This window comes from Mauremys reevesii, linkage group 1 (genome assembly GCF_016161935.1).
Source record: "Mauremys reevesii isolate NIE-2019 linkage group 1, ASM1616193v1, whole genome shotgun sequence".
NCBI lineage: Eukaryota > Metazoa > Chordata > Testudines > Geoemydidae > Mauremys > Mauremys reevesii.
The window spans coordinates 158,923,709-158,950,366 of record NC_052623.1 but is presented as its reverse complement, the minus strand read 5'-3'; the positions used below and the strand labels follow the sequence as shown (position 1 = coordinate 158,950,366).

General features: G+C 43.2%; 1 long non-coding RNA gene across 1 annotated transcript in view; it reads left to right on the top strand.

Moving 5' to 3' along the window:
- Window positions 1–3,873: 3,873 nt before the first annotated feature.
- LOC120374991 overlaps window positions 3,874–26,658 on the top strand; it is a 74,056-nt gene continuing 51,271 nt past the window's right edge. Inside the window, exon 1 of the long non-coding RNA XR_005586392.1 lies at window positions 3,874–4,449. This is a non-coding gene — a long non-coding RNA (uncharacterized LOC120374991). The remainder of the gene's footprint in view (window positions 4,450–26,658) is intronic.

Below are 26,658 nucleotides of genomic sequence, written 5' to 3'. Positions count from 1 at the left end.
ATGACTTTAAGAGATGTGGCCAACAGAGTGTAGAAATAGAAGCATCTCTAAATATCCGGATAGCCTAGTCCAGGAAAATTTGCCACTAGGAGGAGGAGTTCATTGTCCTCACAGTTTTTCATAGGCTCTAAAAATATAAACTAAGATTTTGCACCATTATGTGTAGTGTTTGTAATCAGATGGTATGGTACAGTGAGTAAATGTTCCAGTTTCCATCTAACTGCAACAGGTTATGCTGAGTTATATTATGCTAGGTACTGAATGATGTGATGCAACATGTGCTGTGATTTATTTGAATCCAAGAGCTGTTTCCTTGTCAATACACAAAAATGCCTCAGAAAGGTGTACGCTCCCATGGCAGAAGGTCTCAGACACTACAGTGCTGGGGGATTGAAGGGAGAGGCAGGAGTCAGTGGTTGCCTCACCCGTTTAGTAGATTTTGGAACCCTGCAGAGAGATGCAGGCTATTTGTGCCTGATTTTCTGGGGCAGGTGTGGCTCACTAGCCTCCACCCTGAATAAGGAGGAGTGGGAGGTAGGGTCTGGAATACCCATGTTGGTTGGTTCTGAGGGAGGGAACCCTAGGAGCAGCATGGCCCAGGGTGCTGGTTTAGACTAGGATTTATGTTGTGTTTCTTTGGATTTGCCTTTTAGTTGCTAAAGCCTAGGAGGGGTGAATTTTTGACTCTCCAATCACCTTGGCACTGGGTGAGATCCTAACTGTTTATATAGGATATGTAAATATGGGTAGGTAGAAGGCAGCAGCTCCTGCCCGGCCATTTTGTATTTTAAAAATTGGATTATGCAAGAACAAGTATTTACTAGTGTTTTGTGAAAGTAAGGATTATTCTGGGAAGGGTACCGGGGGTTGGGGGTGGGAAAATTCCATTCTGTTTGCAGGTGATGCTTATGCCCTTTAGAATTCGGCCAGTCTATGAAATTGAGACTGCCTGTTCTTCACATTGAGTCATAGAAAATGAGTGAAAAGCCAGGGCATCACTAAACTATTATTTTGTTAGGAGGGTGGAGAGAGAGAGAAAGAGAGAGAGAGAGAAGAAAAAACATATTTATACAGGCACACACATCTCTTGTGAAGGAGGAGTAGGAGCCCAACATTGCAAACCCTTACTCATGCAAGTCGGTCTGATGACTTCAGTGTGACTGTATGAATGACTGTTTGTGTAAGGCTGCAGGAACAGGCCCAGTGGGACTATTAACATAAACAAAATCGTACTGGACTAGGAAGGGTTGTGGCCACCATTCCAGATCCCAGCTGTCTGACCATGAGCTGGTGAAATGAATTTCATTTTCCACCTCTCATGCTTAGTTCCTTCAGTAAATTAGGCTTTATGTGAGGTGAACTTTTTCCTAATTGCATGTCCCCTTTCACTTTGTTAGTGGAAACAGTTTCTTTTTACCTTTTTATATCTATATAACTTGTTACAAGCTAAAATTCTATTTTAAACTTGGAGAGGGGTAAAAAGCCCTCCTGGGCTGAGCTGTTATGTCTGTTTTTAGCCTCAGAATTCACTCAAAGTCAAATTATAAAGCCTTGTAAAAGGGGGCGGCATTGTGTACAGTGGAACTGTGGCTAACAAAAATTCTCTACTCTGACACTAGTGCAGGTAGTGCAGCTTTGGTAAATGGCATGAGCCCTTTTGGAAAGTAGCAACTCAACTCAGTAACATAGGTGAAAACTCAGAACTAATTCCATAGGGCCCCTTCAACGGGTCTAGGACCAAGCATACAAAAATAGGCAACCAGCTTGATTATTATCATGATAGGAAAGAGAGAGGAGCATATGCCGAAAAACTTGGATCTGGTTCCAGATTTGGACTTCAAACAGCCTCTGAACTCAGTGTTGTCTGGCTTTGGGGTTTGCCCATAATCTCTAATACCAAGGCAATGTTTTGTCAGACTTGTCGGTAATATTGTAAAAGTGACTCACAAGGTCCTGAAAGAGTGAGTCACTACACTCTGCCTTTGAGGAGCTGATACTAATCCTCCTTTCCTGCTGCTTGGTGCTTGTTGGAACCACAAAATTAATGTTTAAAGACACCACTACTTATTCTCTTTCTCATCTATGTCCAGGACTGTTTTTTCATAACTGAGAGGCGGAATATTTCTGTTGACTGACTAGACACATCACACGTCTCACACCCAGGCACCAAAGGATGAGAAGACTTTGCCATTTGTTTTACCCTTTAGAATTGGGTGTCAAACTAATTTAAGTCAGGAGTCTTTGGCCTGGATTGAACGGCTTTCCTTCCAGATGACATCTGCTGAATGATTCTGCATGATATCTTCTCTAGTCTTGCCTTCCTGGTCAGACTGTGTTTTAAAAGAGACTCGAAGGATGCTTTTTTTTTTTTTTTAATGCTTTCAAGATTTTCTCTGAGTCACCTGAATCGATAGATCAAAGGCAGGATATGATGCTTCCAACAGGGTTCATCCATTGCAGTGCCTGATAAGCAGTCTAGGAAAAGGCCTTTATGGTTACTAGCGGATATGGGGAGACAGAGCCTAGTTAACTGACCGGGTAGCTTGGTAAACCAGACACAAGTACTTTTTGGGGTATTTCCTAGTTTAATGTTTGACATTTCTATTTTAATACAGGAATTGTTACAGCTCTGTAGCTAGATTTGGCAGAGTGGTGGGGCGGCTGCCCTACCCCCATGAGATAGAGGGCTAGGGTAGGCCAGAGTGGCTGCGCAGGCTGGCAGTGTTATACCAATATAATAAAAACCAGCAGGATCTTATTAAGAAGGATAAGGCAAAGATGCCACATTTATTGTAAATACCATAACAAAACAAAAAAACAATGTTTTTCTACTTGTTTCTATTACTACTTATTCCTTATACATACATACACACACACACACATTCATTTACACAATCATTTATTCAAGTTCTGTATAGATGTTATAGTTACCAGCCTAGATGTTGCTCATGCCAAGTTACTGGCCAGGTATCTTGGTCATGAGGATGGAGCCGAGTCTGTGTCAGATGCATCTGATACTCCTGGAGGCTGGCAGCAGAACCATAGACTCAAAGTCCTCAGTCTTTTTAATAGGAATTTATTCCTATGTCAGTTCATGAGAGTTGCTTCATTTTGCTGTTGCTAAATCAATCAGCAGGTGGCTGGCTCCATGTTATTAGATGCTTTGTTCTTCCTTCCTTTGAGGTGTGGTGGGTGGATTCCAGTTTGCCCTCCGGGGGTCATCTGGTTGATCCCACTTGACACCTTCTTCAGCCGACACTGAATTCTTCGGGCTGGTACCTCCCTAACCATTCATTCACATACATTCTCTATCTTAATCACATCTATTTCACTGTCTCTTTACCTTTTGGGGTGTTACCAATTTATGTGAGACTCCCTGTCTTTTAACAAGCAAAGATAAAGTGAGATGAAAACTTACAGAGGGTGGGGGTCTCTATCTATACACTATAACAGCTACTGTTTTGGCTTACTTAAGAGTTAATTAATGTTTAGCAAGTTTTATACAAAGTATTTCTTTGAGCTTAACAAGTTTTATACCAAGTATCTCTTTGAGCAGGCTTTACACAGACACAGCTGGTGGCTTGCAGGTTAGAGGCTAAATGTTGGGAATCACAAATTTACCTCTAACATAAACCTTAAGTTATAAAGTATTAATTAACAATAAATCAATATATCATTTCTCATATAAACCATGTTTAATATAGACCTTCTTTAATATCCCTACAGCAGCCAATTAGAGAAGGGCCTACTGAGAGCCAATCAGGGCTTTGATTAGAGCCAGCCAATCAGGGCTAGGCTAGGCTAGGCCCTATATAAAGGCTGCCTAGAAGAGGCGCAGGCAGTCTGTCCCAGACCTTCATGGGGGAAGGTCTGTCTCTGGACCAGGAGACCAGCACCTTGGACAGAGCAGTGCTGGGGAAGGGCAGAAGGAGCTGGGGAGCTCCAGCCAAGGAAAACCCCAGGCTGTGGGCCTTGCTACAAAGGGCCAAGTGGATGCACAGGGCCAAAGGGGAAGCAGCCCAGGGACAAAGTCTGACTAGGGGAGAGAAGGAGGGCTGGGAGGCTGTTGCTAGAGGGTCTCTGGGTTGGGATCCAGAGTAGTGGGTGGGCCTGGGTCCCCACCTTCCCTCTTGTACTACACCTGGCTGAGGAGAAGCATGGCCTGACACAGGCTGTGGCTGGCCCCTGTGACAAAGGGGCTAGACTTTTAGGCTGCAACCGGCCACTAGAACAGGTCCAGACAGAGGACTGCTGATAACACCAGACCCCTGGAAGGGGGTGAGACTAGAGCAGTGAGCACTGCCGGAGGGCAGCGTCCTAAAGAGGACGCTGCTGAACGGGGAGCAACGGAGGTCCAGACACCAACAGGGGAGCAGACACCACTGGCAGACGGTGCCCTGCCAAGGGCAGAGCTAATTCCCAGATGTGCCAGCGGGAGGCGCTGTGGTGGTGAGTCCCAAATCTGTCACAGGCAGAATTCAATTTTTGAAAATAATTTCAGTGGCTAATATTGGTTTATTTTAAAACAGTTTTTTAGATTTTTATCTATTTACATTTTCACAGTTGCACAAAATTATGGGTTTTAAGCATTTTTTCCAGTTCTTATCAATTTAAATTTTCACAGTTGCAGGAAACTTGTAGGGGAATCAGACAATTATTTAATGACAGTAGGTGTTGAGATTCAAAAAGCTTACATTTGGTAAACTGCTAAAACACAAATTGTCAACATCTTATGTCCAAATATACAAAGTAAATAGCCTTAAATCAACAACTCAGACTTGTTTTTACTATTCATTCACTTGTCCATTTGTAATATGCCTAATTCAAAAGTCTAAATCACTGGATTTTGACTCTAATAAGTTATCAAGCAGCATTTTTCTTACTTTGCCTATCTATAAATTTCTATTATAATCAATGAAAATATTTTTTCATTGGTTTGTGTGTATATGGTGAAATTGATGTTTAATGACATTTACTGATAAAAATCTAATCTGCAGCTGAGTGTAGCAGGGTAGATCTGAGGAAAAGACAATTCCATGCAGAGAATAAAGAGTCAAGCTCTTATCTGAAAGGGGAATTATTCTCAGGGCGGAGCCTACACGTGATAGCTACAAATTCAGAGATGAGCCTGCAGGTCCTAATGGAAGATGTTTTTGTTTTAAAACCTCTCTCTAATAAATTGCTACAACTAAATACACTGTGGCTACCATCTTGGAATTGCTTCTTGTGAGAATGAGTGTCTATGACTTTTAAATATGTTGGGAATTAAAAAGTTAAAATCAGAGTTTATGCTCAGTTATATGTTCTCTCTCTCCTTATCTCTCTTCCATCCTCCCCCAACAATCAACCAAAAGAACCCAATCTCCAAAACCAAAAACCCTTTGGAATTTCTTTTATATTTGTTTCCATATGTGGCACTTTCCTCTGATGGCCATATCCTGCACCTGGAGCTCCCTGTGTGGAGAGGCAATGTGATCTAATGGGTAGGACACTAGATTGGGACTAAGGAAACGTGGATTTTATTCCTGATGGTTCATAACTATTGTAACTTTTTAAAACGTTAAGGCTGTATAGACACTAGTTTTACAGTCTCTGCCACAGGGCTCCTCTTCACCTCCCCTAATGCCAGAGTTACAAATAAGGTGATTTTCTTACAAGTGTATTGGCTGTCAGCCAGAGGCTCTGCAATGTTTTCAAAAGCAGCCTTTACACGTTTTGAGAGGTTGTCTCTTGCCACGTGAACTCTGAGTGCACTGTTCTAAACAAAACTGTTGTAGCTGTGTTCCACAGACCTAGACTGTGTCTGCAGTGGTGTAGGCTGCGCTGCTCAGTTTGTAGTAGCAATGAGTTTCCCACTGCTGTTCCTACATGCGAATTGTGCCCATTAACTTACATTGTCTCCTTTATTTAAACTTTTAAGGCCTTAATTGTTCTTCAGTGGTTTGCAGACGCCTCTCTTGCTTCCCCCATAGATTCCAACAATATGACCAGACGTCTAGTTCAGTTCTCTTGACATACTTTACAGCCCTAATCTCAAATGTTAACACCAGCCACAAAAGAATCAGATGTTTGTTGCGTAAATTATTACAACTAAAATAGCCAAAACATTATCTCATACAGGCCTAGTCATTACCATGCTTAATATTAAATTCTTCTACATGCTTCAGGAAGTACTGCCTTAGGATACTGGCCAGAGCTGGCTGTCCTTTCTGACTGTACTTTGAAAAGGGCAAGCCAAACTTCTTTGTATAAAGTGTATGTGAGCAGTCTAGACAGATAGTGGGATCTGAGCCAGTTATTGAAAACCCACTAAAACTCATAATACTAATGGAAACCAAGTGAACCAAATGGAACCTGTGGCAATACAAACTCTCTCCAATACACCATAAGGGAGATCTACCGTCAGAACCTAAGCTTATTGGGACCATGATTATTTCATTGCTGTAAAGCCCAGTTAAAATAAGACCTACTTCACAAATAGTCAACCCACCATATAAAAGTTTTCAAGGAGGAGGGTTTCATATAGACCACTTTAGAAGGGAGCAGGTGATAACAGATGAATACTAATATTGGGCTTGATAAGCAAGCTCTCCAGACATAAAATTCCCACTGATTTCAGTGAGTCTTTCACCTATTGATGGTCCAGGCAGGAGAATCCAGAAGACAGGATCAGCTGCTGGCTACAAAGACCAGCAAAAAATTTGTACATCCAGAAGTTGAATCCAAAACTGGCCTCAGTGTGGCCTAGTCAAACAAGTACTGGGTTGGGACTTAGGAAACCAGAGTTCTTTTCCCAGCTTTGCCACTGGCCTGATGGCCAACCTCTGTGCCTCAGTTTCCCCATATATAAGAAGAAAGATAATGATACTGACCTCCATTGTAAAACATTTTGAGCTCTACTGATGAAAGGTGTTAGATAACAGGTAAGTATTATTTTATTCATCATTTTCATGGTGATGTTTCGAGCACAGTTTGCTGCTGCTTCACTAATCTCTTCAAAATGTAAACAGATTTTGCTGCTAGCTACACTCCAGGGATGGTCTCTTGGAACATAGATTCCAGTTTGTTGAACCAAATTTTCAGTATGTGGGTTCTTTTTTTGAAAATGTTAACCTGGCTGGTTTGGATTGCCACCAGAACTCTTCACCCAGCTGTAAGGGCTGGCATTAAGTAAGAATATCACTCATACATAGACTGAGTATATTTATCAGTCTATGTAAGCACATCTTTGGGGTGCTGTGGAAGCAGTAGATACCTGTATGTAAATACACACACACACACACACACACACACACACACATATTATATATAAAAATATATATATAGGAATATAATTATAATGGATTTCTAGGGCAATCATCTCTATAGTGTCTAGGCACCAGTATATAAATTAAAAGGATCTCCACAATCTACCTAGAGAATGAACCTCCTCCATAGTCCAACCTCTTTACTTGCTGGGAGTTGGGTCACTAAGGTAGCCTCTTGCTGAGCCATTCCTCTCCTGGGCTGTTAGAGGAATTCTTGTTGAAATATTATTTGTATTATAGTAGTGGCTTGAGACATCAGCTGAAATCAGAGCCCCATTGTGCTGGTCACTCTATAGATGCATAAAAAAGTTCCTTTATGAATATTCTGAGACAAAAAAGTTGATCTGCCATATTGTGTCCAGTCAAACAACTAAGCAGAGAGGCAAACCTTTTCAAAAATATAAACGGCTTCTGGAATTTAATACCTACTGTGGAACAGGATCTTTTGGTTTCTTGAATGCAAGCAGCCCGGTCTGTTCTTTTCCTTACTTTCCTTCTTAGGCAATACTGTGTAGTTTGAATGGCTACACTTAAGTTATTCTCAAAGCTTTAAAATTTGGATGACTTATACTTAAAATACCAATGGACCAGAACTGCAAATTCTTAATCCAGATCTGAAGACCACGGAATTTACAGGATGTTCAGGATTTGGCCAATATACCACTATTTGCACCACTACTCATACATAAAGAGTCATAGAATTTGTGGTGATCACAAGCAGTCAACCAAGTTCAGGATTTATTTGAGCTGTATCCTTCCCATACTGTTGTACGACTGTGAAACATGGACACTACGCTGCTCAGACTGGACAAAATGTCAACGTCATATATTGGACATAAAGTGGAATGACTTCATCTGTAATTCAGATGTTTATGGTCTCTCGAGTTTACGGACTACTGGGGCCATTGTCCGCAGGTGGCACCTTATGCTTTTTGGACATGTTGCAAGGATGCCATAAGAGATTCCAGCGAACGCTGTTCTCCGGGTGGGCTTGTAACATCTGGGATAAAATTCCACCAACTGACGGGTGGAGGTGGCCAGGAGGGAGACCCCCTATTACATGGGTTCATCAAGTCTGTTCCGATGTTGGACTCTCAGGACGTTAAGCCTTTGTGGTTGCGAGGGAAGGGACCAAATGACGAACAATTGCTACAGCTGACTGTCTGGCTAAGCATTGAAGAAAAGACAAGCAGTCAGGACCATGGTTTCATACCTCATATGGAAGGTAGCACCTTCACCAGCAGAGTTCCATTACACCATACTGGGGCAGTGATTCAGTATTGATGAAGAGGGAAGTGTGCCACCTGCTGAATCACTGCCACCCTTTCATCAGCATCCTACATTTTCCTTGGAGTCTCCCATCAAAGTTCAGGCCAGATTGGCAGGTCTCTGTAGCCTGATAGATCAGAGGAGATCACAGCCATAGGTGGTAAAGTCCCCAGCTAATCATATATTACAAGACATATTTGAAAAGAGGAAAATGTTGATCTATTCTGGGAACAGAGATTGTTTACACAGTACCTGAAAGGGCCTATTATGTAACGTACTGGCTTCTGAGCTCCTGGTGTACACCCTTTCAAATGTTGGGCTTTGTGTCCCAGAGGGAAACCTTTTTGTTTGTTCTTACTCCAGAAGTAAGAACACACAAGTAAACTTTGCTTCTTTTCATGAATACTGCTCTGGGATTACTTTGCCTGGCTTACTCTGAGTTTTGTCTGTGGTATGAGCCCTCATACAGATGTTAATTCCATAGTGTTCAGCTGCATCTTTTATTATACTGTCCAGGACTGGCTCTAGGCACCAACAAAGCAAAGCCCGTGCTTGGGGCGGCATAATTCCAGGGGCAGCATGCCGCCTTTTTTTTTTTCGCTTGGGCAGTTGCACTCTCGGAGCTTGGGGCGGCAAAACACCTACAGCCAACCCTGATGCTGTCCCCACCCCCACTCTCTCTCTTTTTTTTTTTTTTTGGTTTGCTCCCTATAAGATGTAGTCCTGTTAGAGGGAATAATGAGAGGTATTTAAGAGTTTAACTTCATATTGTGTTAGAGTCCAGACATGACATCTTCTCTCTGATTTGGTTTTTGAACCTAACATGAATATTTCAGACTTGGTGATAACAACAATTGTTCTGTTATGGGATGTGTACAATGTGAAAATATTGATTTCATAATGTGATGAAATTATGAAACAGAAAACTTAAGGTGAATATCAGGAAAAACGTATTGGCAGATAGATGAATTGGGTTGTAAAGCAGCCTCTCGAGAGAAGAGATGGAAGATGTTGAATGTTTAAAACTTGGATAATGCATTCATAAATTTACACAAGGGAGCATTCTTGCAGTAGCACAGGGAGTGTTTAGACTACCTAACAGATCTCTTTCATCACTCACACCTATGATCCGTACAAACCAAAATGTAATATTTCCTCCCGTTTGTAACAGTGGTGCTATATTTGCAAAGAGAAGTTGCTGCCAACCCCATCAACTATTTTTTCAATACTGGGCTGCCAAATAGTGGTCTCCTTCATAAACCTGGTGAAATACAGGAAAAAGTTCCACCTTACTGACTCCTGCTATTAAAATCTTGCTTCATTACTCTGTTTACAGTACCAGTTAATTCATCATTGGGTCTACATACAAGGTTTAATTATGTATAATGCAAAGCAATCCTAGGTAGCATGAATTTATGTTCTGCATTCCAGCTAGGTATTTTAAATAGTTCTTGAAAAAGTATCTGAACACCACTACCCATTCCCATACATACAGTCAACCTCTCCGTGCTTCCACCCAGCTTCCCCAGGCACTCCCCCCCGCCCACCACATACCATGACCAGGCACACAACACGGTATTTTCTCCCCCGCATGCAGCCCCTTCAATCCAGATGCCCCAGGCACCCCTTTACTGAGCCCACCATCCTAATCCCTCACTTTAGCTCCCTGGTACCCCCTTATTCAGGCCATCACAGTAACCTCCCACTCAGATGTTCCTGGCACTCCTTCAGCCAGCCAGTGGCTCTTGGCACTTCTCATCATGAACCTGGCATAAATGTCTACACAAGGTGTAAGGCAATGGAGAGTTAGGCCCATTGGCTTAGAGATCCCTGCAGTAAAGATGACAAGTTCTCTTATGATACATAGACTGAAAACAAGAAGCCATATAATTTAATCATCTGCAGAGATGTTTATTTTTCTCCATCCACAACCCTCCTCTCAACTTTTCATTGTGCGCAGGAGCATTGCAATACTCTCTTTTGAAAGGTCAGAACATAGCATGCTCATCCCAGTAGGTGGTGCTGCTGAGCTGCACAGTATCTTTACTCATCCTTCCATTTTTTTCTTGAAAAGATTATGCCAAAGTAAAAACATGGTTGTTAGAGAGAGATCCAAGGCACAAAGGGGCTGAATAAAGTTATTTTCAAGGTCTTAGCTGCTGTATAGTTTGAGAAAGTACTCTGCAACACTGCATTTGTTTAATTTGCAAAAGCATTTGTGAATATAGGTTCTGAAAAGGTTTATTATTAATTACTATTAATATTATTATTGTGTAAAATATCAGAGGAAGGTGGAACTAGAGGATTTTCCAGTTTCAAATGGACACTGCCAAGGTCAGTACTATAGATCTACAATTAGATGCATAGCTTCTGCTGTCTAGGGGGTACAGATTGTCCATTCCCTCCCTTCATTCTGCCTGCCTGCTTCACTTTTTTTACAAGATTTATTCTTCTGAGCTTCATTCTAGTGAAATCCATTTGAGTGGAATCATGGCTATAGGGAGAACTGCAACTTAGACCCTGTCTGGCTCTTTTGACTGTGCTGCTTAAGTGACAAGCCTGGCTTCCTGCATGTTACCTTGGGTCAGAGGTGAAAGTAAGCCGGTACGGTACAGCATACCGGCAAGAGCCGGTACGCCATGCCGGACTGGACTGGCTTCTCTGGCGGTGATTTAAAGGGCCCAGGGCTCCAGCTGCTGCGGTGAGCCTCGGGCCCTTTAAAGCACCACCGGGCCCTGCCACCCCAGGGTAGCGGTGGCAGGGCTCCTGTGGTGATTTAAAGAGCCCGGAGCTCTGTGGCGACCGGAGCCCCAGGGCCTTTAAATCACCCCGGAGCTACCAGCTGCAGAAGCAGCTGGGAGTCCCGGGGCAAATTAAAGGGCCTGGGGCTCCCAGCCACAGCCAGAGCCCCAGGGCCTTTAAATCTTGAAAGGCCCCGCCTCCTCCGGTTGAGGCCACGCCCTGCTCAGGACTCTGGTGTACTAGTAAGTCCTTTAAGTTACTTTCACCCCTGCCCTGGGTGGAACCACACAGTCTAACCAGCCTCAGAGAGGATCTCTGGGCTTCAGCCAGGGGCCCTGGTTGCCAACTGAGTCCATGATGTAAGCCCAGCATGGCTTTGGCACCTGTACTCGTTTCATAGCTCATAGATTCTGAGGGACCACTGTGATCATCTAGTCTGACCTGCAGCATAACCCAGGCATAGAACTTTTCCAGTTAATTCCTAGAGCAGATCTTTTAGAAGAACATCCAATCTTGATTGAAAAATTGCCAGATATGGAGATTCCACCATGACCCTTGGTAAATTGTTCCAGTGGTTAATTACCCTCCCTGTTAAAAATTTACACCTTATTTTCCAGTCTGAATTTGTCTAGCTTCAACTTCTAGCCATTGGATCATGTTATATCTTTCTCTGCTAGATTGAAGACCCCTTTTTCAAATATTTGTTTCCCAATGTAAGTACTTAGAGACTGTAATCAAGCCCCTCCCGCCCCACACACTGTTAGGTTGAGCTCCTTGAGTCTATTTCACTTATCACTATAAAGGCATGTTTTCTAATATTTCAATCATTCTTGTGGCTCTTCTCCCAACCCTTTCCAATTTACCATGTCTGTTTATCATGTCCATTTAGCGTGTCTGTTCTGCTCTTTACAGCCTGGTTTGTTGACCTATAGGCAGTACAGGTGCTTACATTAGAGAAACTATTGATTTATCTGAAATTCTATTACAGTTAGCATTGCTAGGTTATGACAGTTTAAGCTACAAAAAAGGAAACTTCCAATGGCATACTTAAATATTGTACCACCAGGGCCAGTCTTAGGGAATATGGTACCCTGGACGAATTTGTATTTTTGGCCTCTCCCCATCACCCCTGGCCCACACGGGCTCTCCCCACCTAACTCCAGGCCCCGCTGCCTCCCTGCATTGCTTAGTTTGTATTGAAAGAAGTGCCAGAACTCAGCACCGGCTCAAATTAAGCACTGATAGGGGCAGCTGCTGGCCGGGTGCCCAGTTCTGAGGGCAATGCCACTGTCAGCAGCAGCGCAGGTGGCATGGTATATGGTGTATTGCCACCCTTGCTTCTGCTCTGCTGCAGTGGCTTGTGGCACCTGGTGCTTGGCCTGCAGCTCAAGGTGGGCTTTGCGCTGTTACACAGGGGCTGCATCTTGCCAGAAGTCCTCCTGCAGCCCTCTGGCCATGCTTGGCTCATCAGGGGCTCTATTTCAGATTTTGGGAGGAGGAGGGCAACTTTAACTGTGATTCCAGGGGCTACTTAGGCAACTGAAAACTCTAGGGTTCTTTTGAAGATGATAACAGGAATTAGCTGACAGGAGCACTGTATCTAATTCCTATAGAAAGAAAAAAATATATTAAAACTCCAACTAAAGTCATATTAAGTTTTTTATATGTAAATTTAGAATAACCAGGAGATAATACAGCAAGATAGTCTCAATCCCAAGCCTTGAGGTATCAGTTCTGGAGCTTTAACACAGCATATCAGAAACACGTTTGATACTCCTGAGGGCATTCTGTGCCAAAAACTTAAGAATTCCGCACCAAAAAATTAAATTCTCTGCACAATATTTTAAAATTTTGCAAAAATCTGCAAGTTTCATTTGTCAATAAATGAATGCAGCGGCTCCAGCTTGGCAGTGGGGAGCACAGGCCACTGGAAGCACAAAGGTGGGAGATCACCCTGCAGCCTCCCCACCCCTGAGACACGGACTCAGCGTTGAGGCTGCACATGACCCTGACACAGCACAAGGCCTGGGTCTGCCCCAGAAACACCCTGGGGCCCTGCCCCTTTGTGCCAGGCACATCAGGTGTGGGGCAGGCAGGCTCAACCAGGCAGGATCCAAGTGTAGAGGGGCTCAGTGTGGGGGATCCAGGAGCGGGATGAAAGGATTCTGTGTGGATTAATCTGGGTGCAGGCAGCTCAGTGGGGGGTCTAGGTGTGGGGGGGGATCTGGATGCACAGAGGCTTGTTGTTGGGGTTCCAGGTGCAGGAACAATGGGACTCTGCAGGGGCTTCCAGGTGAAAGTGGTTGGGGCTCAGTGGAGGGGTCTTGGTGTGAGAGTCTCAGTGTGGGGGTCTGGGTGCTGGGGGAGTGGGGCTTGGTGGGGTGGGGTGCAGCTTGTTGGGGGTCATTGGTGTGGGGGTCTTGATGTGGAGGCTCAGGGTGGTGCACAGAGTGGGGCATCAGAGTGGGGATTTGAGTGCAGGGAACTCAGTGTCGGGTGGTCTGGGTGCAGGGGTGGGGGTCTGGGGGCAGGGGTTCAGAGTGCAGGGGGCTCCAGATGCAGGGGTTGAGGTTCAGTAGGGTGGGGTTTGCGTATGGAGGGCTAGGGGGCTTCTGGATGTACTGGGTGAGATTTGGCAGGGGTGTCTGGGTATGGGAGGTCCAGATGCATGGGGGTTGTGTGAATGGGGGAGCAGCTGAGGAGCGATGGGAGTGGAAAGCAGGGGAGGATGCTGAGCTTCCTGCAACTGGGGGAGGTTTCTGGGGGTGGGTCTGACAAAGCCCCAGCCACTCCTTGCAGGGACAGAGGAAGTCCCGCCCGCTCCTGCCGCCAGCCCAGATGAGACTAGCATCTGATCCAGGCTCAGGTTAGGAGCAACTGGCTGGAGTGTCCCCAGCCCCACAATGATCTACCCCTACCTGGCTGCTCTGGATGCCTGAAATGATGTACCTGTGCAATTAGGGAGTGGTGCATGACTGCTCTTACAGCTTCCATTTGCTTCCCTGTCAAAGTCATTTTTATGCAGAGAAGCAAAGAAATCTGCAGGGGACATTAATTCTGCACACATGCAGTGGTGCAGAATTCCCCCACAAGTAGTTTGATACTTTGTACACTGTCTTTAGTACAGATAAATAAAAAATAAAATCTGCTTATTTTCTCTAACAGAGACACTCTGGGTTACTGCCATTATCTACTCTATTTTAGTCAATTGTTTTTCACTCCACTAAAAGCATATTTACTTAATTTTAACATATGTGATTAAGGTTTTTTCTTTTATTGGGAAAGGGAATTTTTTTTAATTATTGTGGCATTTATCTTTACTGATCAGTCATGTATGTGTCTCTCTAACATTTTACTCCATCATTGCTATTAGTATCATACTTGGAACTATATTTATTTTCATATTAATTTTAAGTTAAGTTACAGATATAACTAAAAATACAGTTTGAAAATAAATGACCTTCATCTGCACAGTGTCTAAAGTTATGTGTTTAGTTAGTTTTTTTTAAACTGTCACTGCTAAGGTTAGTACAAGCTAAATTTACATTCTAGAAGGATACTATTATTTGATTGTAATGAATGACAAAACACAATGGGGTAATAAAAGTAGTAACGATGATTACTCCAGCCAGGACAGGTTAGGCATTTTAGAACTCACCACTCAAATATTTAAATTTAAGCATGAGAGAAATAAAATTATGAAATGCACAGATCAGTTAAAAAAATAAAATAACAGCACTGTAACCCTTAAAATTTTTTTGAAATAATACAATTACAGAGAATATATGTGTCTTGGCATTCCAGCAGGAAGTTCCAAGAAGTAATAACAGTAACACAAGTGTGTGGTGGGGGGTGAATATGTGTGCTGGGGTAGTGAGCAAGAGAGAGTGTATTTATGTGTGCTGGAGAAGTGTGACAGATTGTGAGTGTGCATTGGGGGAGTGTGAGAGACAGGGTGTGTGTGTGTGTGCATGCTGGGGAAGTGTGACTGTGTGTTGGGGGAGTGTGAGAGACAGAGTATGTACACAGCTGCATGAACAGGACTCCTGTCCAGGAGTCTGCAAGCCACTTGCACACACTAGCATGACCAGGGACAGCTGATGGTGAGCCTGGTGCCCGTCCTAGTGGGCTGGGCTGGGGGCGGTATAGTCATGCCGCAGGAGCTGCCCAGGCTGGGTGCTGGCTCCTGTGAGTGATGGCCTGACATGCTGCTGCTTTCACTGCTGCGGTTCCTGGCTTGGTTGCTGGCCATGGCCCTACTGTTCTCACTCATTGTTGCTAGATCCCTGTAACTCCACAGATATCCATTTTATATCTGCAGATATCTGCATCTGCAGATACAAATTTTGTATCAGAGCCAGGCTCTACCCACTGATGGTGGTGCTGGAGGAAAAGATTCTTGGATTGGAGCACCAAGTCGAAACTGAGACTCAGAGAAGCTGAAAAGTTCCTAGAGAGCCAGGTCCAGGAAACATCAATACCCCAGATTCAAGGAAGAAAGGAGCTGGCCACCAAAGAGTTAGAAAGAGAGGACATCAGAGAGGAGGCCTGGCAATTTGTAAGCACCAGAGGCAAGAGGTCAAAATGGTATTCTATATGCCTGGAGACAGATGATGATGGGCAGTCTGTGGCCACCAGAGAGAAGACCAAGAGGAATTCCCCACATCTACAAGTTTCCAATCAATACCAGCTCCTCAACATGTAAACTGTGGAAGATACTGCTCAATATCCAGCTAGTCCAAAGGAATGGAGACATGCATGGGACACACCAGTGGATGGCAGCTCAGCCCAACCTTTTTAAGAAAATCAAGTTTGTCCACAAAGAGGTCTCCAGCCATCCCAGGAAGACAGACCATCCTTTTTGGGAATTCAGCACTTAGAAGACTTGAAAAAACATTCTGCAAAGCAACAGGTGAAGAACAGGACAGTGTGCTGCCTTCCTGGAGCCAAGACACGAGATGTCACTCCAAGATTGGATAGGCTTCTGAAGTCGACAGGCAAGACTCCATCGATGATGGTTCATATTGGCACTAATGACACTGAACCAAGGCAGATCAGCTTCCCCTGGCAGCAATTTAAAGGCTTACCCCGGCATTGGCTGGAGCCCTGGGCCCTTTAAATTGCTGCCAGAGCCCTGCTGCCGGAGTCCTGGGGAAGTGGTGGCGGGGCTCGGGCAGCAATTTAAAGGATCTGGGCCTGCGCAGCCACTTCTGCCCCGACCCTTAAAATAGCCACCAGAGCCCCTTTGCCACCTCCCCAGGGCTTTGGCAGCAGGGCTCTGGGGGCAATTTAAAGGGTCCGGGGCTCCGGTAGCCGCTACCGCGCTGGGCCCTTAAAATAGCTATCAGAGCACCGCTGCTGCTACCCCAGGGCTCTGGGGATGATTTAAAGAGCCCAGGGTGGTAGCAGCAGCTGGAGCCCCGGGCCCTTTAAATCACTGCTCGAGCCCCTGGCTACTACTGCTACCCCAGGGCTCCGGCAGCGCAGCTTGGGTGGTGATTTAAAGGGCTCAGGGTTCCCACTGCCACTACCCTCCACGGCCCTTTAAATCGCCACCTGAGCCCTGCTGTTGGAGCCCTAGGGTAGCAGCCACAGGGCTCTGGTGGTGATTTAAAAGGCCAGGGGATCCTGGCTGCCGCTACTGCAGCGGAGCCTCGGGCCCTTTAAAGCTATGCCAGAGGCCGGGGCCCCCTCCTATGGTGATTTAAAGGGCCCAGGGCTCCACTGTGGTAGCTCCTGCCCCAGCACAGTCCTCACAGCTCCCAAGGCACAACCAACATAATCTTCATGACACGACAGATTCAGGAGAAGTGCAGAGAGCAACAGCAGCCATGTTCATGGCAGTCATTGACCTAACCAAGGCCTCTGACTCTGTCAATCGTGATGCCCTATGGAAGGCGCTGAATAGGTTTGGCTGTCTATGGAAATTCATTTCCATCATCAGACTACTCGATAATGGGATGATTGCCACCATTTTGTGCAGCGGCTCAAAGACCGAACCATTCACCATTTGCACTGGTGTCAAGCAGGGCTGTGTCATTGCTCCAACATTCTTTTCCATTTACCTTGCTGTGATCCTGATTCTCATTCGTGACTGTCTTCCTGATGGAATCAGGATTGAGTATTGTATGGATGGCCAACTCCTCAGCCTTCAATGTCTCCAAACAAAATCTAAGATCATGAGAATTGGCATCACTGACCTTCAGTATACAGATGCCTGTGTCATTCTTGCACACCCAGAGGCAGACCTGCAAAGCACCCTAAATCTTTTTGTAGATGCCTATCACAGCCTGGGTGTCTCACAACATCGGAAAAACTAAGGTACTCTACCAGCCCTCACCTGCACAAGCTACTCTTCATACATCACAAATCACCATCAGCAGAGAACCCCTGGAAAATGTGAACCATTTTCTGTACTTTGGCAGCCACCTCTTCCAAACAGCCAGTACTGACCAGAAATTGAATACAAGATTTGCTGTGCCAGCACATCTTTTGGAAAATTTCTCAAACGAGTTTTCAGTGATGGGGCTCTGCAAACAGGTACCAAGATCTTCGTTTACAAGACAGTTGTCATCCCCACCCTTCAGGTTTGAGACCTAGGTAACCTACAGACATCTCAATTGGATAGAGTGGTTCCAGCAGCACTGCTTCAGGAGGATTCTCAGATCAGCTGGGAGGACAGAGGTACTAACATCAGCGTTCTCTCTGCAGCCAACATCAGCAGTATAGAAGCACAGGTCATGAAACACCAGCTCCACTGGCTGGTCACTGTGTACGTATGCCTGACACTCACTTCCCAAAGCAAGTACTCTTCTCTCAGTTAAGTCCGGGAAGAAGGGCTTGTGAAGGGCAGTGGAAGTATTTCAAAGACATACTGAAAATACATCTTAAAAAGGGAGGCATCAGCCCAACAAACTGGGAGGACTTGGCACAGAACAGAACACAGAGTTGCCACACCATACACCAAGCCACAGCTCACTTTGAGGAGAACAGACATGCTCATGAGACAGAAGTGACAAAGGAGGAAAGAAAGGGTACAACACTCCAGCCAGCAACTATGTCTCCTCCAAGATTACACCTGTCACTTCTGTGGGAAAACCTGCAGGACAAGAATTGGGCTCCTCAGCCACTTAAAAACTCACCAATGAACCCCCTTGGCAGACATCATCCTCACATTGAGTGATAGCTGAAGAAGATAAGTATCTACATGGGGAACAAAAAGATGATGGGACTTAGACTCTTAAGTCACTTATGTGTTGAAAAGTTTACCCTGCAACTTCAAAGGGAAATCAGAAAACACTTGTGTTAGGAATTGGAACATCATCATTTGGGTTGTATCTTGATTTGGGTTCAGAAAATTGAGTTGATCCTTTCTTCAGACTCAGACTAGAATTGTTGGTACTATATATGTGACTATCGGGAGAGTTCAATGACACTTGCACAAGACCTGATGTTTTCCAAAATGGGTCTTGGTTTGGAACTCTGTACCTTCAATTGCTGACATTCTGTTCTTTGATTTATTAAATTTTGACAGGTTTCAGAGTAGCAGCCGTGTTAGTCTGTATCCGCAAAAAGAACAGGAGTACTTGTGGCACCTTAAAGACTAACAAATTTATTTTAGCATGAGCTTTCGTGAGCTACAGCTCACTTCTTCGGATGCATAGAATGGAACATACAGACAGGAGATATTTATACATGCAGAGAACATGAAAAGGTGGAAGTATGCATAACAACAGGAAAAGTCTAATCAATTGAGATGAGCTATCAGCAGGAGGAAAAAACTTTTTGAAGTGATAATTAAGATGGCCCATAGAAGGTGTGAGGTGAACTTAACATAGGGAAATAGATTCAATTAGTGTAATGACCCAACCATTCCCAGTCTCTGTTTAGGCCAGAGTTAATTGTATCTAATTTACATATTAATTCGAGTTCAGCAGTTTCTATTTCCCTATGTTAAGTTCTCCTCACACCTTCTATGGGCCATCTTAATTATCACTTCAAAAAATTTTTTCCTCCTGCTGCTGATAGCTCATCTCAATTGATTAGACTTTTCCTGTTATGCATACTTCCACCTTTTCATGTTCTCTGTATGTATAAATATCTCCTGTCTGTGTGTTCCATTCTATGCATCCAAAGAAGTGAGCTGTAGCTCACGAAAGCTCATGCTAAAATACATTACATTTTGAGTGCAGCATTATTATGGACAATTGTGGTAGTTTCTTGTAATAAAAGTATACGTGTGTGGCACTAGAAAATCCTAATCCTAGGAGAAAATGATTAAAAATGAGTGGCAATGATTTACAGTAGAACCAATGTTTTGTTGTTGAAGAGCATCACTTTTGAATTATGTGCTGGTGTGGAATCCACTTCAGTTTCACTTCAGATGACACCAATGAAAATAATTGGAAAATGTGGTTTCCTGAAACCACTAGAATTAGTTCATCCCTCAGGATCTGATCTGCCAAAGAAAACTTATTTTAATGATGTAAGAGTGTGACTTGCTTCACTGACTATTTTTAACCTTTTCTTTTAATGAAGCTACAATAAAATGGTCACCTATATTCAGAGATTAAGCTGTATTCCTTTTCCTCAAAAGTGAAATAAAACCATTACTACAAACAGAGTATGGTACTTCCAGTAAATTATCAAATGTCTTGCTAGCAGTTACTTAAGTCTTATTAACACCCACCATACACAACTCATGTCAAGCAACAATGTGCTTTCCTTAGGATTGCATTGTTATACAGTTACTATAAAGTTACTACAGTTACTAATAAAAAGTAGCCATACTTGAAGAAAAAAACTTCAAAGAGAAATTGCAGAACTAAAATTCAAATGCAAATTTAAAACCATTAATTTGGGCTTGAATAGGGAGTGGGCGTGACTGGCTCACTACAAAAGCAACTTTCCCTCTCCTGGCATTGACACCTCCTCATCAATTATTGGGAGTGGATTACATCCACCCTGTGTGAATTGGCCCTGTCAACACTTGTTCTCAACTTGTGAGGTAACTCCCTTCTCTTCATGTGTCATTTTATAATGCCTGCATCTGTAATTTTTCACTCCAGAGATCCAAAAAAGTGGGTTTTTTACCCACGAAAGCTTATGCCCAAATCTGTTAGTCTTTAAAGTGCCACCGGACTCCTCATTGTTTTTGTGGATACAGACTAATACAGCTACCCCGATACTATACAGTTACTGTGATTCACCTAAATTCATATCTGCGCTTGCATGTAAATTTAAGAGTAAACAATAACCTAAAATGATAGGAATTAATCACATGTTCGTACTATAAAGTTGTTCTACCATTTTGTCTGTATCTTTCATAACCTGGGACTTCTCTTGTATTGCTCTGCTTATTTCCAGGAGTTTGTTAGTGGGTTCCTCTTCCCAGAATGCAAAGATCTTTTTTTCTCTGTCTACTTTGCAGTTATAGGTTAGAGGACAGTTGTTCATTCTTGTTGCCCTGATTGCAATAAGCTCTTTCCTCTGGGCCTGAATCTCTAGATTTGGATTAGAAAGCCATAACATTTGTGACTCAGACTAAACACAGTTAAATTTGGGTAACTAAAGGTGTGCTGTTAAAGTGCAACTTTGTGTGTGAACACTCTAAACTTATACAAGCCAGATCTAAACCAATGTTAAATTTGCTTCTGCAAATTAAAGGTTGCCACTTAATAGCCTCCTGGAGAGCTAAGTAAGTGGAGTTATATGGAAGCTCAGAGAATAGCTTCTGCACCTTATGTAATTCAGTTTCACTCTGATTAAAATTAAGTTGTTGTTTTTACAGCGGAACTCTTAGTGAATATTGCTTTGCCATTCTTCGGTACTGCTGTCCCTCAGATTTTGGCCCCAGGTTACATGTATGCAGTAATTGGTGTGAGTTTCAGAAGGCAATGTAGTCAGACATTTATCTTTCTAAGTAACATTTTTGTACATTTTGTTGTACCTATAATTACTTTTTATTATCCCAAACTTCTCTAGGCAACTGGAAACCACGTTATTCTAGATGCAATTTTGAAAAATACAAACTCTAAAACTTTAACTGACATAACAATTGACTATGCATTTGATATCTCAGCATTTCGAGTGTCGCAGAATCCTCCTTTGGTGAATTTTATTCAGCATAACTAATGCTTGTGTCACATACATAGTCCCTTCCCCATCAGTCATACTGATGTAATCAATTTGGAAAGCATGGGAGTGCTACAGAAAAAAGAAGTTTGTCAAACCAAGCGTAAGAAAGCAAATTTAAAAGTGGTGCTCAATCTAGAGTATTAAATCCATAAATATTTCTTACATCATAGTTATTGTCTTTTTGAGATTACCCCAATGGATCACTCATAAAGCAATGGATGTTGACTGGTGATTTTTAGTATGCCTGAGTTAAAAGAGCAGTGTCATATAGTTTTATTTAGGTTAATACATTGTTGGTGGGAAAATGTAAGCATTAACTAATGATCCTGGGTTATTTTTTTTATAAAAAAGCATTATATATTACACACTAAACAGATACTTATTATTGTAGGTATGTTGTTATATACTGTGTGATACAGCATGCCCAGAGGGCAGCAGGAGAATGTTATCAGGGAGCCTTATTCCCTGCAAGGGGAGGAAGGTTTGCTATAGATTAATTAGAGCACCTGAAGCCAATTAGAGCACCAGCAGTCAGTCACATGATATAAACCCCCTGCTTCAGTCAGACAGTGTGGGGGTTAGAGCAGGAAGGTTTGGTTGGAGCAGAGAGTGGTTTGAAGCAGAGAACAGTTTTGAAGAGAGACAAAAGGAAAGTTTGGAAGAGTGCTGTGGTGGGCTGAGAAGTCCAAAAACCCTAGGTAAGGGGCACCTGGCTTGTGTAGAAGGAAGGCAAGAAGCCCCTCCACAAGCTGAAGGGCAGGAGAGGGAAGTAGCCCAGGGGAAGGAACCACCAGTTCAAGTGGTTCACCACTAACCTCACGGCCCCTGGGTTGGGACCTGGAGAAGAGGGCAGGCCCAGGTCCCTCCCTCTCCACTCTACTCCTCAAGGACACTAGTGGGGTAATTAAAAATACTGGTTCAGAGGCAAGCAATGGCGCCCTGAACTTTCCCCAAAGAAGAGAAAGCGTGAGACCCAGCATAACAGTACCGGCAATTTGCACAACTGTATCAAACTGATATTGTTCACTGGGAATGCTGTTTTTTTTATTTTTCATATCAGTGCAAGGCATAAGACATGCCAAATGACCAGGTTCAGCTTCTATAAGTATTACATACAAGATACCTACCTCCAAAGAGGTTGTGGTGATTAATTACTTAATATTTTTAGCACACTATGCCTATATTACATGCTAGGGGGTGAGGGCTTTTGGGCCTGAATATTTTAAGACTTAGGCATAGTATTTTAGGACTGTAATGTGGAGGTGGATCTTCACATTTTCTCTCAAAGCTTTGGTGGTTTTCCAGAGAGCACACTAATTAGACAAAGTAGAAGATCTAGGGATATACAAGTGAAAATGTTTCTAGTGATAATTGAAAGCTAATTACTATCCTTACTCAGCAGTTGGCCAGCAGGTAGTGTGAAGCTTATTAACAGAGAGCCTGAGACAGCAACAATGCTTTTTAGTTTGGAGTCTCAGAACTTGCCAGAGCTAGGGTACTCTAACAATACTGCAAAGCCTGATACAATTCTTTACTTTGATTATATTTTCTCTTAACCTAGGCCAAAGCACTTGAATACAGAAAGATTCTAATTAAATACATGCATACATAGAAGAAAAAGGAGGGAGAAAATCCTATATGTTCAAAAACTAAACAGTCATTGTATCAGTCAGTGACAGGGGTGGCAGGTTTGTATAATTGTTGGTGGTGCCCAGAACAGGGCCAGGCGCCCCCCCCCCCCCCGCACCTGCTCTGGGAGGGAGTTTGGGTGCAGGAAGGGTGTGGGCTCTGGGATGGAGTTTGGGTGTTGGGTGCAGGCTCTGGGCTGGGACAGGGGGTTGGGTGCAGAAGGGAGTTTGGATGCAGAAGGGGGTTTGGGTGCTGGGTATGGGAGGGAGTTTGGGTGCTGGGTGTGTGCTCTGGGCTGGGACAGGGGGTTGGGGTAGCCAGCAGCAACCAGTGAGGGAGCGCAGTGCGGAGCTGCAGGGGGCAGCTAAGGATGCTCTGGGAAGGTGCATGTGGGCAGCAGGTGGGGCTGGGGGAGAGACCCAGCTCCGAACATTGGTGCAGCCAGCCCCCCTGGAGCCTGGGCACCATGAGCCCATATAACTCGCCGCCCTGGTCAGTCAACATTTTTCAACTGCATCTTGGCGTTAAAACACGCAGTGTTGCTGACTGTCATCAGACTCGTGACATTTCGGTGCTCTTTTTAAAGCCTCAGCTGCTGGAATCATGTGATTGTGAGAATCTCCGTTTACTCTTTTTTCTTTTTTCTTTTTTTAATGAAAGTTTCTAGCTCTCTTGGCTGCAGAGTAAAGCTTGAACATGTGAACTCTAAAGGCACCAAATAAAAAGACCCCAAATGTCTTATTTTTAAAAAATTAACTATTTTAAAGCTAGTCTCATGATTTTGGTGGGGGCACATGATTCATGATTTTGCCCTTTGGGGGATTGGCAAACAAGGGAGTGATTCTCTTCTCAGACCAGTCTTGCATTGAGGTAACACCTTTGGCTTCAGTGAGGTAAGTGAGAGAGGTGGCCTAAAAGTGGCTAATCAGCGTAGTTACACTGTATCTTCTACACTTAACCTCTACTGCTGGACTGACTGGCTAATGTAATAGCATGCTGAAAAACTAAGGATCATAATACTTGTGAAGAGCTTCATGGAGTTTTGCTGCCAACAGACTGATACTTCGGTGGGCTTCTCAAGTATTTCAAAACTTAGAAGTAAAAATGAATAGTGAAGCTGATCCATGCTGTTAACAGGTCAGTTGTTTATTTCTGACACAAACCAGAATGGCCATTAGAAAAGGGATCCAGCTATATATTTATAGAGGTTTTTAAGCTTATTGATGAAGACTTTAAAAAGTGATTAGTGGTTGTTCTGTGCCCAACTTGAGATGTCATCAAGGAGCCTGACTTAGAGTGTGGGTGCTCAGCATTTTCTGAAAATTGGACGCTTCAGGTTGTCTCAAGTTGGGCACTCAAAGTCACTTGTCTCTTCTGAAACTTCTGGCTGTACGTCTCACATTTATGTTGGCCCTTTATTGAGGTGACATGCCAAATAAATAATAAATTATGCACAATATAGTTTATCTAGCTTTCTTATTGTAAGTGATTAAAATGCTACAGTTAATCCATGAGACTGTAACATAAGTAAGTCTTACTGAGCAGCACTGTTTGAAACTATTTCAGTTTTCGGGATCTCTTTTTATCAGGCAACAGATATTCTCATCTGTTACAGGAAACTAATAAGGTACACTATTACCATAGGCAGTTTCCTTCCCGGGCATGTGCGTGATTTACTAAAACAGAGGAGAGATCCAAAATTTTTTAGCTGTGGTGCAGTTTAGTCACCTACTGTGACCTAATATACCATCTTGCTGGATATTAACATTTATCTGGGATGGGATTAACAAGTCAGATGTGGAAATAAGGCAATTAAACAAACAACCCCCACTTCACCCCCAAAACCCAACCAAACAGGAAAAAACCCCACATCAGACTGAGCAGACTCAACTCTATGGTAATAGCCACCACCCAAGAGATCTAAACTTGGTTTCCAAGCCCGTCCTCTCAATCCCCAGGCTGACAGGTGTCACAAAAGCCAGAGAGCGCACCACCTTCTCATTGTTTAAATAACTCCCTCTGGATGAAGCATGAAGTGGCACAGAAAGGTCCTAAAATGTGCCAAATCTCAACACTACAGTAATGGAGGTCTTTGGTAAAAGAGGAGGAATGACAGATTTTGGGAGTCCCTTTTGTTGCTGACTTTGGCACTTGCTTTGGGCTAAGCTGACTCATCGGTTCCAGTGCTTGACCCTTGATTTGTCTTGCAACATGGCTGGCAAATGTGGGCTTGTAACCATAGGGGGAAAAATCTTCTTCAGTTCTGCTGATGACTGTGGGTATGCATGGTTCCTATATAAAGTGGCGCACAGTAGCTTTATGTAGTAAGTATACACAAATATGCCTGTACTTGGTAAGCTTTCCTGGTCATGGGTGGAGGAATGATGTGGGTTTCTGTTTAACTGAAGATAGTCAGGGTGACTCAGCTTTTTATTAAACATTTACATAACACTTGAACATTTCATGGTGTCTCTGTGCCTAAAGCTTACTTGTGCCCTCTTAGTTTTTCAACTTCAGTAATGAGTCAATGACTACTATGAAAGGGGTTATTGAACAGATCTATTTCTTTGATTAAGATAACTAATTAAATCATTTCTCAGATGTGTCTTACGTTGGCTCCCAGTATACATTACACTTAAATTCACAATGTGATTTAAAATGCATGAATTAAGTTATCTAGACTCTAATTGCTGAGTTTCTGTGGGCTCACAACTAGCCCAGCTAGTTTCATCTTCATGTGCATGTACTAGTTTGTTGGAGACATTTGGCTCATTGTGTTGTTTCACAGCTGATTGTTTACCAGAATAGACCAGTCTTTAAAATTTTAAAATCTTAAAATCCACCAGCTCTGAAATGGTTTAATAGAAAATTTGAGACAGATGCCACAGCAATGAATGGGTAATCTTTGGAACTCATGGCTGCAATACATTACTTGGAAAAATATTGGGACAAGTTTAATAAAATTACACACTTATCAGGGAAGAATAGCATCAACATTTGTACCATAGTAGCTTGGGTAAAATTCCAAGGGTTTTCAATTCAGAGGCTTCAGGGTTTAAAGTGGTCACCATTTCGGGTCAGAAGAAAATATTATTCTCCTTCCTCTGCCTATCCTTTGGTACAGTTTTGAAAATTAGGTAAACTGTGGTAGTGTTCTGCCTTCTTGGAAAATGTCTGGTAGAGGCAAATGTCTGGGACAGGATACCAAATTACCATGGGCCATTGGTCTGTTCTGGTATGGCAAGACCTATTTCCTCTGTTCCCTCTTTTCTACTATTCTTGGTATCCAGGTCTCTACTAACCCCAAGATATTAAAAATGGCACACAGGAAAATAATACATGTCTTCTATCAAAAGGGAGAGATCTGAAATGAGGACTTTTGCCAAAATGAATATTGTAGACCCATTTGCTAAATCCTGGATGGAATGGAAGTGGAAGACGACAACAAAATAAGTTTATGGGACCACTCAGTCTCCCAAGATATTTGGGAACAATAACAGTGGGAACAAAAGTGGTGTGACAGACTGAATTGCCTCCAGAAAATTAAAAAAAAAAAATAGCTGTCCCTGAACAT